Source organism: Molothrus aeneus, chromosome 1 (assembly GCF_037042795.1).
Source record: "Molothrus aeneus isolate 106 chromosome 1, BPBGC_Maene_1.0, whole genome shotgun sequence".
Classification (NCBI taxonomy): domain Eukaryota; kingdom Metazoa; phylum Chordata; class Aves; order Passeriformes; family Icteridae; genus Molothrus; species Molothrus aeneus.
The window spans coordinates 76,769,250-76,786,938 of NC_089646.1; the positions used below are offsets into that span (position 1 = coordinate 76,769,250).

Genomic DNA, 17,689 nt, shown 5'->3' on the forward strand with positions numbered 1-17,689 from the left:
GCAAAACAAGCTATCTGTTCTGCTGAGGCTACAGTGGCTTCCATTTTGTTTGTGTTTTGGCTTTCATTTTTTGTTTGCTTATTTGGGATTGTGATTTTTAATAGTTTGTTTTATGGTTTGTTTTTTTTTTAGGTAATAGGAGTGTTATGTAAGTAACTTTTGACACTTCAGAAAGAAACACAGTTAAAACCTATACAGTTTACCCAACATAACCAGAGGTTGCTCTCTGTAGGAATTCCAATTTAATGAGCTGCAGAAGACCTGGTTACATGATGAAAAGTTCAACAGATTTGTGTTTAGCTATTAGGAGATCATGAAGTTTCCTTCTGTGTAGGGCAAGCTTGCCCTTGGTGGTGAGGAATTTTCACATTATAATCAAATGAGTTTTCAAAATCCCAGTCTGCCACACAGTTAGCAATAAAGAATTTGTACTGGCTTTGGAAAGGGATACATAATGAGATATCAGCTACATCACAGTCTATTCATAAATACTTGGAATTTGAGCCCACTGGCTTAACAGAAGCAGCAATCATGTTTGCTTAGATTTATCTGATGTGAAAGATTACTGGAGCTATGCCACTGTGCTTGTAAGAGAAACTGTATTTTCTGTGTCTTGATGTCTCAGTAGCTTTGTGTACATCTTTTTAGAGGAGGGTTGGCTGGTGTCCTTCCTGCTAGGTTGGAATGTGAGCAGAGAAAAATATACTTATCTTCCTAAGAGTCTGAGAAGACAGCTCTGCAGCCCTCCTGAAGGGTCTAAAAGGGATGCTGGCTTTTCTTTGTTGTTTTCTTACTCAGTGGTCACTCAGATTTCATTCACTACACTGAGACAAGTCTAGAGCTTCTTTGGCTCTTTGAACCATTCCTCCATCTCTAGAAAATCATGTCTCAGCTATTTATATAACTATTTTTAAAAATTTACATACATAAATATCTTAGCAAAGTGATTTTTTCCTGCTGTTTAATTATCTTCATCAAAATGTTTCACTTTAATTTTGCTAAGTGAATTGAAACCTTATATATTTAGTCAGATATTATGAGATATCTGTATTTTGAGGTTTAAAGTGATAAAAAAAAGATTTAAAAGACTGACATTTCTTTGACATCAATGGGCTTTGAATCTGGCCCCTAGTGTCAGTTATTTTACATTGATTCTATAGCAACCTTACTTTTCATTAAAGACTATACTATTTTCTTGAGTGACTTTTAAAATATCTGTCCATCTTTTAGAATTCCTGAAATGTAAATAAAAATGTAAATTGTGTTGTAGTGAAGTGCTGAGTGTGAAAAGTCAGCAAATAAGTGAGATTGTGGAAGAAGTCCTAAGCTGATTTTCAGAAGATAGATTTATTCAGGAAATGTACTGAAAAAAAGTTGCACGTAGAGTGAGCTCCTTATGGGCCAAACAAGGATTTCCATAATAGTAATTTCTCTGTTTCCATGTGTTTTGAACCAGTCCTGCTTCTTTGTGTATAGATTATTTTTTTCCATATCTTTCTTTTATTTCAGTATCAGTGCACAGCAAGCCATTAGGATCAATTCCTTGGTTCCATATTTTGGTCATTGTTTTTCTGACCGAGTAGCCTGTATTTTTAGTGCTCATCTAATATAATGTATTAAATTAAAAGCATTTGTATTAATTTAGAGTAGGATGAAAAACTCTATAGGCTTAGATCAGATCAGTTTATTCCAAAGGTTTTGATTCTGCATGTACATAGTAATGTGAAAACTTTTTACTTCACTTGATTTTCCAAATTCCTAGAAACCGAATGTGCACATTTTAAATATAGGTCAATTTTCTCCCCCAGCACATTATGTACATATCAGTATATCCTCCTTTTCAGTAATGCATTTAACTGTCAGTTCTTATGCGGAATTGTACAAAGTATCAACATTTTATAAATCAGTATAATAGTTTCACCTATTGTAATATTGATTTATTCTACTCTCTTTCTCTAGGGAAAAAAAATTTACTTTCCTCTCCATACATGTCCATCAAGTAAAATATAACCTCTCTGTTATCTTAAGATACCCTCTAGAAAAAAGAAGTGTCTTTATGATAAAATTCAGTATGAGATACTCATTAGTTGCCATCTTAGCAGACATTTTCAGGCAAGAAAACAAGTGAAATTAATATGGGAATTGGATTTCATTGCCTTGATTTTGCTGAATTTGAAGTTCAACACCAGATTGGTCATATGGAATTGATAGGGTTATTTTATTCTGATTGCATTCTCATGCCAAGAAAGAAGCAGATATTATCTGATGGAGTCAAAATGCAGAAGAATAATTTTGCCTTGTTTTTAGAAATGTAATAGCAGTGTAATGTGCAGGGTGATAGAGGGTTTTCTGATTTTTTTTTTGCTTTTGTTTGGTTTTGCAGGTTTTGTTTCTTTGCTTCTGTTTTTAACTTGTTGAAGCCCATCAATGAAAAAAGAAGGTGGTGTTGGTTGTGAGAAGCCATACCTGAATTCTATTAGGACTGTATGTCCCACAAAGCTGACAATAAACCCAAACCCTCCAGCTGTCAGAAAAGTGCTGACTATGGCTTCTCTATTGCTTTATTGAAGTACTTGTTATATTTTGTACTAACTGTCTTCTTGGAAATAGCAGCTGCCACTGCTTTTCAGTTGGACAAGCCAGAAGATCTTTTTCTGTCTACTTTTTTTATTCCATGCAACTTCATTTATACATGCCTGGTGTTTGTATAAATCCCAGTAATCATAATCAGCAGCTTTTCTTGAAAGCTTTTGAGTGACAGTTTTAATGGTTCACACAATTGTCAAAGGAAAGTACAGAAGAATCAAGAGTTATAGTTTTATTATAAAATTTGTTGTATTTAAAACCATTCCCTTTGTTTCTATTAAGAAATAATCCCAGTGGAATAGAACAAAATTTTGTTCCAAAGTGGGTTTTAATTATATTTTTTAAAATATTTTTTCTTCTATTGGGATTTGCAGTCCTGACTCTAGGTTTCATAATACAGAGCGAAATAGATCATTGTGAAGTACATCTGGTTGCTGATTTCTCATGTCTCCTCTCCTTTTTTTTGTAGTGAACTTCTCACATGGCACATAAGATGTTACTGCTTGTGCATTTAGAAGAACTATTAAGAAAAATGGTTATTTTTGAAACTATGTAAAGAAAAAGTACTAATCCTTCTGAATTCTATAATCCTTTACATTCAGCTTTTATAACACTAAAAATTCTTGCTTTATCTATACATATATTTAGTGGATGACCTGCTCATATGATGACAATGTGAGCTTGCCAGTCTTCTTTTCCTGTATTCTATTAGTGTGTGTCTAGAGCAATTTATATAACAATTTTGGAACTTCTTTTAGACATTAAATTGGCTCTATTGACTTTTCTAGATACCAAGCTGTCATTTTTCTAGATACCAAGCTGTCATTTTGTGAATAAGCTATGATTTGATAAGAAGTAACTTAGTATGAATACTGCCGCTGTGCATGTGGACAGCTGAGAGACCTATTAGCATTTTCCAGCGACAATATTGTGACTGGTAGCGTGGGTAGTGATTTGGGGGCTTGTTTTCTTTTAAGATTCTTTACTTGGAGATACTTCAATTTACCTTCCTTTTTCTAAACAAATTGAAAAGAAGGCCAGGAACTCAAGCAGGATATATATATGGAGCCTGTGTTGATCCATGTGTGCCTCTGCTCTGTGCATTCAGAGATTACTAACTTGTGGTAATCTCTCTAAAACAATATTTAGAGTGGCATCTCGTTACAGAGGTGGTTTAGCTGAAAAATTAGCAGCTCTAGATGTTTGGAAGTTAATCTATTACAGGCAAGTAGACCTTTTTGCAATGGTAATAGGGAAATGAAGAAATGAAAATATAATATGTTAATATGATGATTATATGATCTGGAATAATAACAAACTTTTATTTGTGTCAAAGCTAATTGAGATTTCCCCACATTCTGAATTTGGTAAATTAATCTTTTCAAACTTCTGCTTTTCAACAGAAAGATACTTTTAAGTGGAATTTTATCATGGGTATCCACACTGTCAGTTGATTTTCAGTTTCTCTTGAATTAAGTAATACTGGCATTTTTAAAATCTGTGGTGGGAGAAAGAGAACAGAAATGACTAGCAATGTGATGGCAAGTATAAGCAAAGGCTAAACTCAGCTTTTCTGTTTGTTTACTGGAAGCACCACAGATGTTCCTTTCTGGGAAGTGTTTGCTACAAAATCTGCTGATAGGAAGTTCACTTCAGAGCATTTGCACCACCAGATTTGAGACACTTCCTAGAAATGTTTGACTTTAGGGAATGGCAAGTACTTACAAGATCCTTTGTCCTTGTTTGGTTGGTTGGTTTGTTGGTTGGTTTTTTTTTTTTTGTTTTGGGGGGGTGTTGTGGGGCTTTTGGGTTTTTTAAGAGCTAGTGCCATTAACATTTCATTCTTTACAAAACTTTTAAGAGAACGTAAATGTGCTACTTCACTAGACAAAATTATATGTAATTTCTAGAATACTGATACCACATTTTATATGGTATCAGGCTACCAAAATTTTCTCATTTTGATAGATTGCATATTCTTATTGGTTCTGTGAAAAAGCAACTACAGGTGTTGAGTAACAATGGGAATCATATAGTGAGTGGTGTAAAAGTCATAGAATAATATTTCAGTTTACTTTCCAGTAATTACCTGTGGACTTTGAAATTATCGCTTTGCTTTTAGATGTTCATTAGTCACTGGAAGCGAAAATGGTAAGGAAACCAATAGTGCATCATCTGGAACATTTTGAATGTTTATTGATTTCTTAGCATGGTTAGAAAATGTAAGTGGTATTACTCTTTCAGATCAGTAAAGGCACATATTAATTACTACAATAATTGTCTTCCTGAGGACAATGATTTAACACAGTTGGAAATGATACTGAGACTACTGATTTCTTATGTCTCCATTAGTGTAAGATAAAAACTGCAGGTTAAGAAGAACAAAAACCAAGTCTTTTATTAAGCTACTCTTGACACAGTAATTGTAAATTTAATAGAGCTTTCGAATGATATTTCATAATGTTGCTTTGAGTTTTCAACTGTCCCTAAACTTCAGTTATTGTCATGTCACTAGCAGTGAAAAATATCAAATAAGAGCAGTACATAAAACATCTTTGATAGAAGTCCTTTCCCTCTAAAACTGAAATTTCATAAATAAATGTTGGTTCACTCTGCCTGAGTAAACGTACCATGTCCTTGGCGTGACATATCAATCTGCAGAAATGCATTAAAATGCAAATTCATGTATTTCAGCCCTTGAACTGTTTATTCCATCCCTAAAATAAATAATAATAATAATCATCATCATAATCAAATCTTAATAGTCTACCAGATATGAAAACTGTTACTCCATCATCTAAGAATAATCTGATTATCTTGCTTGATTTTCAAGTTTAACAGTGCTTAAAATGTAATTTTTTCAATGTATATTTCAGAGATTAAACCATGATTTAAGTAAATGTAATGGGAAAAATAATTTAATTGTGGGCTAAACTTCAATTTTTAATAGGACAGGTCTTTCATCTTTTATTTTTAATTTTATCTTTTTGTGCATGCGCTTTTAAAATACAAGTACACTACTGCAAATGTACTGACATAAAAATAAGGTGAGGCTGCTAGATGAGGATAAACTGCTAGGATCTTTCTGTTTCATTTACCAAGGGTATTAAAGGTGCAAGGCTATAGATAATGTAGGTTCCAGAAATGTCGATCAGAATAAAACAAATGACATTTGTGTTCTCACAAGCTTAATATTAGATATCCTTTTATGAGATTGCAAACAAAAAGAGAATAGGCTAAGGGGGAAGAAGTCATAACTTTCACTAAAATTTGGAAAAGATTAAGGGAAAAGATGATCCAGGAAAGAGAACAAGCTGGTGGTGGTAGTGTATATGATTGACAGTAGTATGCAGTTTGCTCCAGAAAAAATAATTTCAGTTAATTATATTTATATTTAAATTGTTACTTAAATTTAATTGCAGTAATTCTGCAAAAGAGCTGTATGTCAAAGCAGACAGTTCATTAATGTAGCAGATAAATACTGAAGACAACATTTTGGAAAGCAGCTGTGAAAGTAAATGTCATGGAGCTGATTACAGGACTTCACCTTGAATATCATGTTAATGTCGAAACCCATTTTGAGATATAAAATGAGTGCACTTTGTAACAGAGATAAGTTATAAGACATGAAAAAGATCATTATGTGAAAGAATAACATGCACACAGGCACTCACTGCAATGTTTAGCTTGGAAAATAAAGACCAAAGTACATTTCCAGCTTGGCACAATTCTTCATGGAGTTCTGTGATATTGACATTGTTGAGCCAAAACATTAGGAAAGGAGCAAGTGAAGACATTTCACATCTGCATGTGCACTATCTATATTTGCCACATTGGTTTGATTTCAACAGATCTTGGAAATGAAACAATTTTGGATCTGTCTAGCAGAGTACTGGGAGACCACCTGTAAATCCCAGGTAACTGACAAACAAGCCAAGTACCATAACGTGGGAGGGAATACCAAAAGCAAAGGAGGTAAAAGGCTCCACTGGGCTTTGTTGTCACTCCTGAGCTGACAGAAAGGTAGGGATGGAGTGTGCTGGTTCATATGGATAGAGAGTGTGCCCTGCCATCATACCCAGTACCGCCGTGGTCCCCACCCAGGGGTGGGGAATTCCCATATGGTTACTCTTAGGAGCAATTGTGCTTCTCTGCCATCGTCCAACTTTACCATGGAAGGAGAAAAAGTAGGTAAAAAAGAAGGCATGCTAGTTCTTTTTTGTTTGAATTTTCCATGCATGTATGATTAAAGATAAAGATTACTTGAACATTTTTTATGGAGTTTTAATCTGTTAAAAAAAAAAGGATGGAACACTGAGATTTACCATTTTAGATCCTGTGTTGTGTATCTTTTAAATACAACTCCCAGAAGAACCCCATGATTTGTTATAGACTGTGATTATGTAATAGATAACAGAATCCAAAATAACATTTAAATTAATATAAACCATCAGAAAAAATTAATAATCAGTAAGTATTTAGATGTGATTCACTCAGAAGGAAATCAGCCATCTCTTATAACTTGATCTGTTTATGTATTACAAATATAAACCAATGTGAGTGAAAGACCTGCATACTGCTAAAATAAGAATTCCAATATCTGGACTACTCTATTCCACACCCTCTGAGGTTATTCCTATTTCTTCTTAAAATAAAACCAATTTTTTTCTCTTAAGATAAAATTTCAGATAAAGTTTCTGACATATTACCTCAAACTTTTAATTGAATTCCAAGTTTTATGACTAAACCTTCAAGTTGTGTGAATATTCATTTCTTTTCAGTGGCCAACATTTAATGCTTTGAATTTTCTTCACATGAGGATTTTGTTTTCACATAAGTCAGTATACCTGCTATGTTCTTGTAAAACATGACTGCTTCTGCTAGAACAGATGTCACCTGCATTGTATAATAACAGTGTTTTATGGGAAGCTTTTATGCAAAACCGCCGTAATTTAGTTTGCCTAATGTCAGACATGAGCCCACACTACAACAGAAGTGCTCTAAATGTCAAAACAAATCAATTTTGCAAATGTCAGACCGACATTAACGAAAGCTCAGCTCTTTCACTAAGAATACTCTTCTAATTCATAATAAATACTACAATTTATATCATGGTCATTTATAACAGAAGCTGTACATACAGTTAGCACAACTCTTATGGATTTCCTTTCAGAGTTTGGATGTATACTTTAAAGCCCTGTACATTATAATGACAGACATTTCTAATCACAGAATAATCTAGGTAGGAAGAAACCTCAAAAGGCTAGCTAGCTTGCTCAACCTTTTTCTTTACACTATACCAGAACTCAGTGTTCTGGTATAGTGTCCTGAGGGATGTGAGGAATATGGATCTTTGAACACTGGGCTAAAGAAAGCATTGAGTACCTCAGCCTCTTCCATGTGGTTACCCTCCTCCAGTAGTAACAGGGTCACCTTTTTGGGATCTTCCTTCTTCTCATGTCAGTATAATATATATAACAAAATGCACATTCATGCATTTTATATTGCATCAAAAGCTGGATATTTTGCAGTTAACAACTTGACTACTTTAAGCAAATGAGTCTTGTCATTGAAGTGAAAACTCTAAGTGCCTTGATGAATTAGGAAAGAGAACCAATACCATGTGACTCAGTAAACCAAATGCAGCTAAATACCACAGCTGCTGTTTAAAATAACTGTGGCTAATCTTTCAAAAAGATTGTACTTGAAGAACTTTGAGATAGTGAAAAATTTCAGACTACCAATAAAAATTCTCCAACATAGATATTAAAAAATCATGTTTTTTTGCTGTTTAATCACTCATCTGCAATAAATTATATGGAACAAATGCCTGTTATATGGTTAGACAAGGAATACCCATGTCACTTGTTAATGAAAGATGATTATACTCCTTGCAAGAAGAATGCACAGTTGTGCTTAGGCACTGTCTATGTACATTCCCTCTTGGCCCATTGTCTGATACTGAATGAAAGATAAGTAGTTAGAGAAAGTGTGCTCTGTACTCTGTATACACATGATATTCATACAATTTGGAGACCTCAGCAAAATCATAAGGACCATATTTGCTTCATCCAAGCCCTTAGTAAAATATCATCAACACAATAATAAAAAAATAATGACAGGTTTAGGTATGGTGTTTGGTGATTACACTTCTTTCCTATAAATATGTAATGAATACCTCACTAACCTTACAGTTACCTCATGAAAAATGACACCTATTTTTTAGATAAGTTTGTAGAAGAAGGCAACATGATGGTTTTCCAGAAGTCATTAGCAGCTTTCTGTGTTGCAGTCTCAGACTGTGTTTGTATCTGGACTCAGACTGGGGAGTACACTCCAGCTGCCAAGTTTGACTTTGTCGCAGCACATTGGGAAAAGAGCTGAAAAGCATTCACATCCTGCCCCTGTTCCCGACCATCTGTGTTTGGAAAAATTGTGAGCATGAAAACTGGAGAGCATCATGGAAGGCAAGGCCTCACTGCAGAGTCTACAGGATATGTGTGCTCTCAAGGACATCTAAAGCAGTTTGTTTACTTGGTCTTCTCTGCTACATCCGCTACATTCATGCAGGCTGTCACCCATATCGAAGAATTATGGCTACAGTCAGCAGAAATAAGAGAGCGCTCTCCAGCTGTGGTGAATCGAGATTTATTGGCTCCAAGAGAAACTGACAGCTAAAGACAGACGTCAGAGAGGTTGCAACAGCTTATAAAGAGGGAGGGAGACCGGGGAGGAGTCCTCTGACGAATAGAGTTTTAGAGGGGAGTGAGATACAAAAGATTGACTTAGGGAAAACACCAGTGGGGGTAACTTGAGGGTGGGGCCCTGGCCCCTGAGCCAATCACTCGATGCTCTAGCTGGAAGTTTCTAGAGAGAAGGGTGGGAGCACTGAGTGACAGACAGGGCACTGGGGAGGGATTTGAGAAAGGATACATTAGTCTCCAAGGCAAGTGGGAGGAGTTGGGATAACTGGCAGCACAAGGGAGGGAGAAGATAACCAGGGCAGAACCATTACATGATAGGGAGAACAGATCAGTCCAACTTGTACAGACGCAACACAACACAAAGGCTCAAGAAATGAAGCAAGTTTTTTAGGGAATATTAATTCATCTTTCATAGTAGTTTGCAAATGAGAGAGAACAGCAGGAAGTAGAGCTTCTGCAATTTTGACTAAAACTAGTTTGGCTGTTAGTCTGGATGAGAATGTTGTTCAATTTATGCTTAATTGAATGAAATTATTTCCAAGGAATGATGATGCAACATTCAGCAAAACTTAACAGCATAATGATTGGAAACCTCTAGCTCTGACTGAGCAAGATGTTCTCTCAAGTGAAAAGTTTCAAAAGGACTATTGCGGACCAGGTGAGGACTATTCAGTGAGCTTCCTTAAAGGCAGTTCAAAGTCTAACAGGGATTTACCTCACTAATCTGTGCTTGTGCCCCTCCACCCCACTTCTGACTTCTCCAGTTTTTAGTGAACACTTGAAAAATATCTGTGAAACAGGAAAAGAGACATTTCACAATATTTTATATTTTAAGAAGTACTTAGCCTTGAGAGTTGGAGAACTCTTCTGAAAATTAGCAATCATTTCTGGAGGAGACTCATCTTTCATAATGTGTTTATCAGCATGAATAGCTGCCATATCTCAGTAATAGTAAGGGAAAAATCCTGCCTTGCAAAACAGAGGAATTTGCTCAAACATGATCAACTGGTAAAAAATTCCATGACATAATGTTTTACCTTTATCTTGTTGATCTATTTCAAGGTTATTACATCTTTAAAATTCAAAGGATGCAAATTATCAAAATGTTTAGTCCTGGAGCAACCTCAGCTCACCACTAGAAGGCTTTAAATCATTGTTGGCGTTACCGTTTCAACATCTCATGCACTCATGCCACTGTAATGACTTTAGAGTAATTTTAACTGAAATAATTTGTTCCTAACATTTTATTTTACCTCTGCTACCCAAAATTGCATCCATAACAAAGAAGTACTTGCAATATATATATTCTTCCAAAATAATACATTTATTTCCAAACTTTTAATATGTATTGTATTATTAAGTGGCAATCTAAAATATCCCCCTGACCTAGTGATAATGCTTTTGTTTCCTTATCATTCACAAGGATTGGGAAGGAGTTTAAAAATCTACTGAAATTATTTATAATGATTTCTTCCAAGCAGGAATTTCACCCAAAGTGAAGTCTGGCAGTACAGTTTTACAGCTCTGGGATTTACCTCTTGCAAGATATTGCAAAGGACATATTTCATCCTACTGGGCACAAAACAAGGGTATCACTCACTTTTAGTGTGCTTATACTACTTCTAGTAAGGCGTGCATGTTGTAGGCAGTATAATGCATGTTCTGCTCAGAATTGCTAGTATGTCTAGCAATGTTTGTCTCATTTTTATGCCCTTTATTTCACTGGTCCTAGAGTACAAAGAGGATTATTTTGGTCAGAAAACACCAGAACTTTAAAATGGATATATTATTCCTACCTAATAAGTAGAATGTATGACAGTAATTTTAACATTATTATTGAATTGACTTCCCTTTCTTATTCAGTGACAGAGCTGTATGTGGCAACATGGGCAAAATAAATTTTGTACTGAATGCCAGAAGGTATTCTAATCTTTGTTATTCTAATCCATTTCTGGTTCCACACTGGTGGTATCTAGAGCATCAGGGCTCACTTGGTATTCAGTCCATGCAGTCTGCAAAAATCACACTGCTGTGGGGAACTAACATGATTACAGCAGAATGGTCTCTGCTCTCTCTTTGACATAATTGTCTCTGTGTAGCCAGAAAGGTATCCACACTTGAGACAGAATTGCTAGCTGAATTTTACTGGCCTTGAAATAAATGCTTTTATATTAGGTAAAACACTGTTTTTTCAATTTTGATTAAATGATAATCAGTACACCCTTTGGGTTATTGCTGGGTTTTCCTTGTTTGTTTATTTTTATGTGTGGAGGAATTGTTTTGTTTTTTTTCTGGAAATCTCAAGCAAAGTTTGTACCCTTACTGTTACACAAAATCATGGAATATCTTTGAGCTTTTATTGGTGACTACTTAGAAAATTGAATGTGACACCAAGGAAGTAGCTTTTCCTGGGTTAAAAAGAAATTCTGACCATAAAATGCTGGCTGTAGGATTTTTCCCTTACACTTTAGTGAGTGTTAGGGAAATTTTCCTGCCTGACCATCCAGGAGCCCCTCTGGCAGACAGACTCACACCAGCTGAGTTGGGACTGAGGTCCCTTCACAGCTACACAGCCCACACTCAGTGGCACACCAGGTCTCCTCACTGGCTCAGCCCCAGGTGTCCAAGAGCAGAGTCTCAGACATCCAGATCCTTCAGATGATTTAATCTTGGTCCAAAAACTAAATAACAAATTAGCAAATAACAGCTTGATCTAGTGTCTCTGAGGAAGGACCTAGAACAAAGCATCTCCTGGGCTTTTCTACCCTTATAGTTCAAGGGTAGAAAATTCTTTGGGTCTTCAGCTCCTGATATCTCTCAGTGTCCAGTGCCCTGGCTGGGCCAAGGGTCCCCAGGCCCAGGGTCAGCCCTTCTCGGCTTCTTGCCTGGGGCTCCCACCCAGAGCTCAGCTTGCTGCTCCCACTGCAGCTGCACCCCGAGCTATCTGCACTGAAGGTGCAAGAGGTCATGCGTGCTCCTCACAGAATTTTGTCTCTGTATAAAACATATATAGACTTCCTTTGGCTGACTAATTTCTTCTGGTTTTGATAGCTGCACAGTTAGGTAAATTCAATGGTTCTGCCAACTTACTGCAACGTTTTCATAGTTTTACTAGTGAGAAAATCTGTTTTGTTTTTTATTAAATTCATATTTAAAGGCAGTTTAAATATCTGAACTTTCAAATTTTTAATGCATTTACAATGTATTACGAGTATAATTTTTTTAATACACACTTATACTGTAATTATTAACAAATAACTTTTTACCTTTTGTTTAATAGCTGATACAAAGAGGAATTAAGAGCAGAAACTACTTGAATGAATCCTGCAGATCTTTTATAGAACTTGAAAGTGTATATGCATGTGCCCTTTTGGGTTTTGTTGCTTTTTTGTTTTGCTTTGTTTTGTTTTTTTTTAAATTTTCCTTTGCATGTGGTGTATTTATCAGTTTTCTAAATACAGAAGTACTGACAGATATGTTTAAAAATTTTTGTAGTGCTTTAAAAAACTGCATAGCTGGATAGCTGGATTTTTAAATTTTAAGTAGTATGGATATGAGTTATAGTACATATTATGCAAAAGAACTTCAAAACTACTGGAGAAGATGACTGTAAAACAGAGAGTGAAATATAATATAAAGAATGTAATTTACTTTCTGTAATACCAGTTAAAGATGGGGAGGGCCACAAAACACAGAACATTCAATGAAGACATTGGCACCAGGAGTATAGCAATATGTTTTAGATACAGTAGGCTCTCAATAGCAAGAGAAATTTACTCATAGGTTTTTATTTTCTAAATATTTAGGGTTTATTCCAAACTAGCCTAGATCTCCAAACACCACTGTGACCATTCAATTTGATCAGCTGGAACATTTCTATCTGCACATTTGCACATATGGTAATTCAATCTCATATATTTTAATCAACAAAATATTAAATAATTAGACAGAAGGAGTTATCTTTCTTAGTTTTAATAGGTGTTTGGAGAAAGAGAGACAAAATGAGAGAAAAATCTCCCTCTCTCCATATTTATCCTGTGTAAGTTATGTCATTTATATGCTTTTGTCAAAGTGTGTGAAACAGTAAGCTGTGTCTTGAAATTAAGCAAGGTTCTCTTACAAATGTGGTAGAAACATCAGAAATGAGTCTTCTTTACAGAACATGGTCTGCTCCTTACTGTACTCATTTGAGCATAACATACCACACACCATTTGACAGGGTGCCTTGCTTGTGCTCTTCCGTGTGCCACATATCTTTTCCTCCTTGCTGGGCTCAGTCGTGTGCTATCATGCTGAAATTTCACCTTGACATTTGCCAAAATGCTCTGTTTCAGGTCACTATGCAGCTGTTCTCTTCCTCATGCACAGACATCCTCCCTTGCTGCCTGCAGCACCCACATATGGCCTGAGCTGCTAATCTCCCCTTGCTGCTACAGGATCTGATTTTCAATATATCCCTGCTGTGTTTTTAAGGAGGTCTTCTCAGTCTGCTCTGGGGGTGGTGTGCCCAAGACATGGTGTTCAGGCTTGAAGTTGCTTTACAATTTTAGCTTGAGTTATGCTGCTTCTGTCCCTCTCTGTGAACTGTAATAGATTTCTTTGGTACTGCCTGGTAATTGTTTTGTTTTCTGTCTCCGCTACAACATCCATCAAAATAACACAGTGCAACAGGCAGTCCTAAGCCTGTATACAGGTAAGTGGCAAGATCAGTCCAACCTCATGTAAGTCTCTTTCACTTAGAAAAATACAGGAAATAGAAGATGACACTTTTTTTTCTCCTGGGAAGGATGAAAAGAAGAACTAAGTTGCTGTAAAAGAAGAACTAAGTTGCCATGAATTATTATAGTGGCAACAGGTCCTATTCTTTAGTTGAGTGTTCATTGAACAATTTTGGTTACAAAGAGGGTCCAAGGGACTGAGACTGGACAAAAAGCAATGTGCAAATGGAACTCCTTTGAAATTGAATGTCAATGAAGAATGTTTTCTTGCAAAATCTAGGACTTCCTTCAACTTAAAAATATAGCAGTTTTAGGACGTTACCATTTCTGTTATGGTTTTGGTTTTTTTGGGGTTTTTTTGCTAATTAAATGTTAATATTTTCAGAACATGGTAATTTGATTTGATGAAAGGCATCACAAATTGCTGGCTGTGTGAGGATGATTTTTGCCTTCTTTTCTGAGCTTTACTGTAACCTGCAGCTTTGACTGAAACTTTTCTATATTCCCTGGTTAACTTTTCTTTTTAATGCTTCAAATTTCTAAGCAACATTATTTTTCTTCTATTGTGCACTTTCATTTCATCTTTCTGCCCATACAGCATCTGTAATTAATTACAATATAGCATAATATGGGTAAGTTTGTGTCAATAAATAGAACAGATACCACTGGCTTGTGGTGTACCCTGATGTGGCTTCTGTTTTGGGTGAATTGGCACTATGAGTAGTAAGGGCTTGTCTAGAAAAGGCCAGCTAGGGAGATATAATATGTAGGACATAATGTGGATCATGTCTCAGGCCACTTGAGAGAGAGCTTAACATGGTGAGAGAAATGCCACAAAACTACAAATTGCATTGCTATAATTGTGTGCTATAAATCCATGCAGAACAAAGTAACTTATGAGGTGATTTGGATTTCCTGTAGGTCTGTTAGACTCAGTGCCACAACAGCTGAAAACACTTAACATCTATCACCTAATAAATTTCAGAGGAATAATTCACAATTTCTTTTTATTTCTGTACTGAATTATATTTCAGTATATGTGTACTTCATAAAACACAGCAAAATGCTTCAAAGTCTTATTCCCAAAATATAGAAGCCGTACCAAAGAATTCTCACTAGCTAGAAGAGGATGCCTTATTAGGTACCTTAAGATCTTGCAAAACATGATCAACAGAACCTCTTCAAATGCTGCTTAAATCAGCACTTTTTAAAACCACAATTTGGTATAATACAGCTTCAGGACATGTAACGGCAGAATTGTAATAAATTGTACTATTTCAAATGTCTTTGTTTTCCTGAATAATTCTGTGTGGGGCCATATTTTACCCTAGAGTGTCTCAACTTGGTGTACTTAGAGAAAATACACTGATTTGTTTCTTTACAACAAACTTTGTGCTTAAGCCTTCTACATTTCATTATAGATTGGCAGTTTAAACAGGAAAAGGAAATTTGCTGAAGAGATCTAGATCTCATTTCATCATTGTAACCAAAAGAGACAGGTCATGCACTCAAGCAAATATTACATATTCTAATCCTGATTTTCCTGAATAAACCAAGCGCTGTACTGTGAAATGTGTTGTTGGGTTTTTTAAAACCTAGATCATATCAGATAATGAATTTTATACTTCATGACAGCAAGCCCTTTTTTCTTTTTCCAGGTGATAAAAGGAAAATTAAAGTTTGATTTCTTTAGTGTTTAGACATTCCAGACAATGCATTTTTTATTGTGCCAGCTACATAAGTGAATTTTTTGTGTCACCTTGTCTATATCTCAGTACAAATACAGAGAAGAAACAACTGTATTTGTAATGGTGAGAAGTAATTTTATTTTCCTCTACCCTTTCTGTAGCTGAAGGCAAAGAGGCAATAACGCTACAACAGAAAAAGGCCTTTGTAGATCTACACAGATGGGTTATATGGTTGAATTGGTCTCAGAATGTTGGAGGCTGAGTAATAATGAAGTTGATGGAAATGGATCTTATGTTGTCTTTTATTAATTTGTCGTGGATAAGCTACTCAATAACTTACACTGAGTGATTTAACCACTTACAAACAAATTCCATCCTACCTCCCAAGCTAAAACAAACAAACCCTCGAGATAAATGTGCAAAGGAAGAAGTATTTTGGGGGGGTTGTATTTTTTATTTTCCTTTGTGGTTTGGTTTGTTGAGGGTTTTTGGTTGGGATTTTTTTGTTGTTTTGATTTTGTGCTGGTTTTTGTGGGTTTTGGGGTTTTTTTCCTTGTATGGTTTTTTGTTGTTGTTGTTTGTTTGTTTGTTTGCTTTTTGTTTGGCCTTTTCTCAGTATGATTGTTAACTGTAAATTAATTCCGTGATCTCCAAAGTCAGTGGAACTTCTTTTGGTATAAATTTGCTTCCTTTTACCTCTATCCTGTGCTGTATCAACTCCAAAATCACCCATGTGTCTTTTGATGTTCTCACAAGGGAAAAGATACAAGCTGAGACTTCTGGGGAGATAAGCCAGGTATTTTATGACAGGTTGACTGTTAACCACAGGTTAACTCAACAGCCAGATACTAAGAGTATTAAACAGTTGTGGTTTTCCTACCTTTCTTCAGTAAGGACAGTGATTTGTATCTCTCTTCAATATGTAACTACTAAGCAGTTTTTCAAACAAATTCTGGGATTTGAATTATCTCCCCACCCAAAGTTGACTGATAATAACCTGAAGGATCAAAAACTATTAAATTAACGATTAACTTAAAAATCCTGTATATTTAATTTATTTGCGAATCTAGACTAAGAGCAAGATAACATTCTGCCTTCTCACACAGCTACACAATAGAAATAACAGATTTTTTTTCATCTTTCATTACACCTGTCCTGGCACTGACAATGATTTATCATATCAGTAAAGCAAGGTTTGACAAAGCAGTAGACTGCACCTTTCATTTGCATGTTTGGTGTAAAGCAGAAGTATTCTGTTTTACTCTCATAAGTGAAACTTAATTAACTCCCACAGATTTGGACTTTATTGATATGTATATCACTTCCATTTTTTTTGTCAGAAAAACTTTGTAATACATAATCTTGTAGTGATATTTATAGTGCAAGTCTGACTCCATGAAGATGAACAACTTAGTCTGTTGAAGATAACATAAGGATATGGGATTTATCAGTACATAGTTGATAGCTCATCAGTGTAAGAGACAAGGACAAGAGACAGAATAAGTAATAAATAAGATACCCAGACAGGTAAGCCAAAAGGGAGATGAGATAACAGAGAAAGTAACAAAGATCATATCTCTGGTCACTGATCAAGGGAAAACTGAAGAAACCACTTAGGCCTTTGAAGAAGTTCAATCAGAACTTTGTAGTTGAGAAGTAACTAGGGAAACAAGATAATTATTGGGGAAGAGTTTGTTTTTATTGGAATTTTGAGGATGTTTGAGGGATTTTATAAAACTTCTATAGATATTCTGAGAGCATTGTGTACATGTGGAGAACTATTACAGGATCTTTAGGAGAAGGTAAAGGGAAAAGGCAGGGAAAGGTAGAAACTGAGTTGGATCAGAGAGAAATGAGCAAAAAAGAGGTGATGAGAGAAAAAGTTGCAGCTGCATATAAGCTGCTGATCAGTCTGCTTGTGAGGCCAAGTCCTGTGCCTGACTACTGTAGTCTGTCCTCCCTTCTTACTAATTTTTTTCCTGTCTATGTTCTA

At 35.5% G+C, this 17,689-nt stretch overlaps 1 protein-coding gene across 2 annotated transcripts in view; it reads left to right on the forward strand.

Annotated features, from left to right (window-relative positions):
* Positions 1-17,689, forward strand: part of CDH18 (cadherin 18) — a 490,995-nt gene that overhangs the window by 50,553 nt on the left and 422,753 nt on the right. The gene's annotated exons all lie outside the window — the stretch shown is intronic.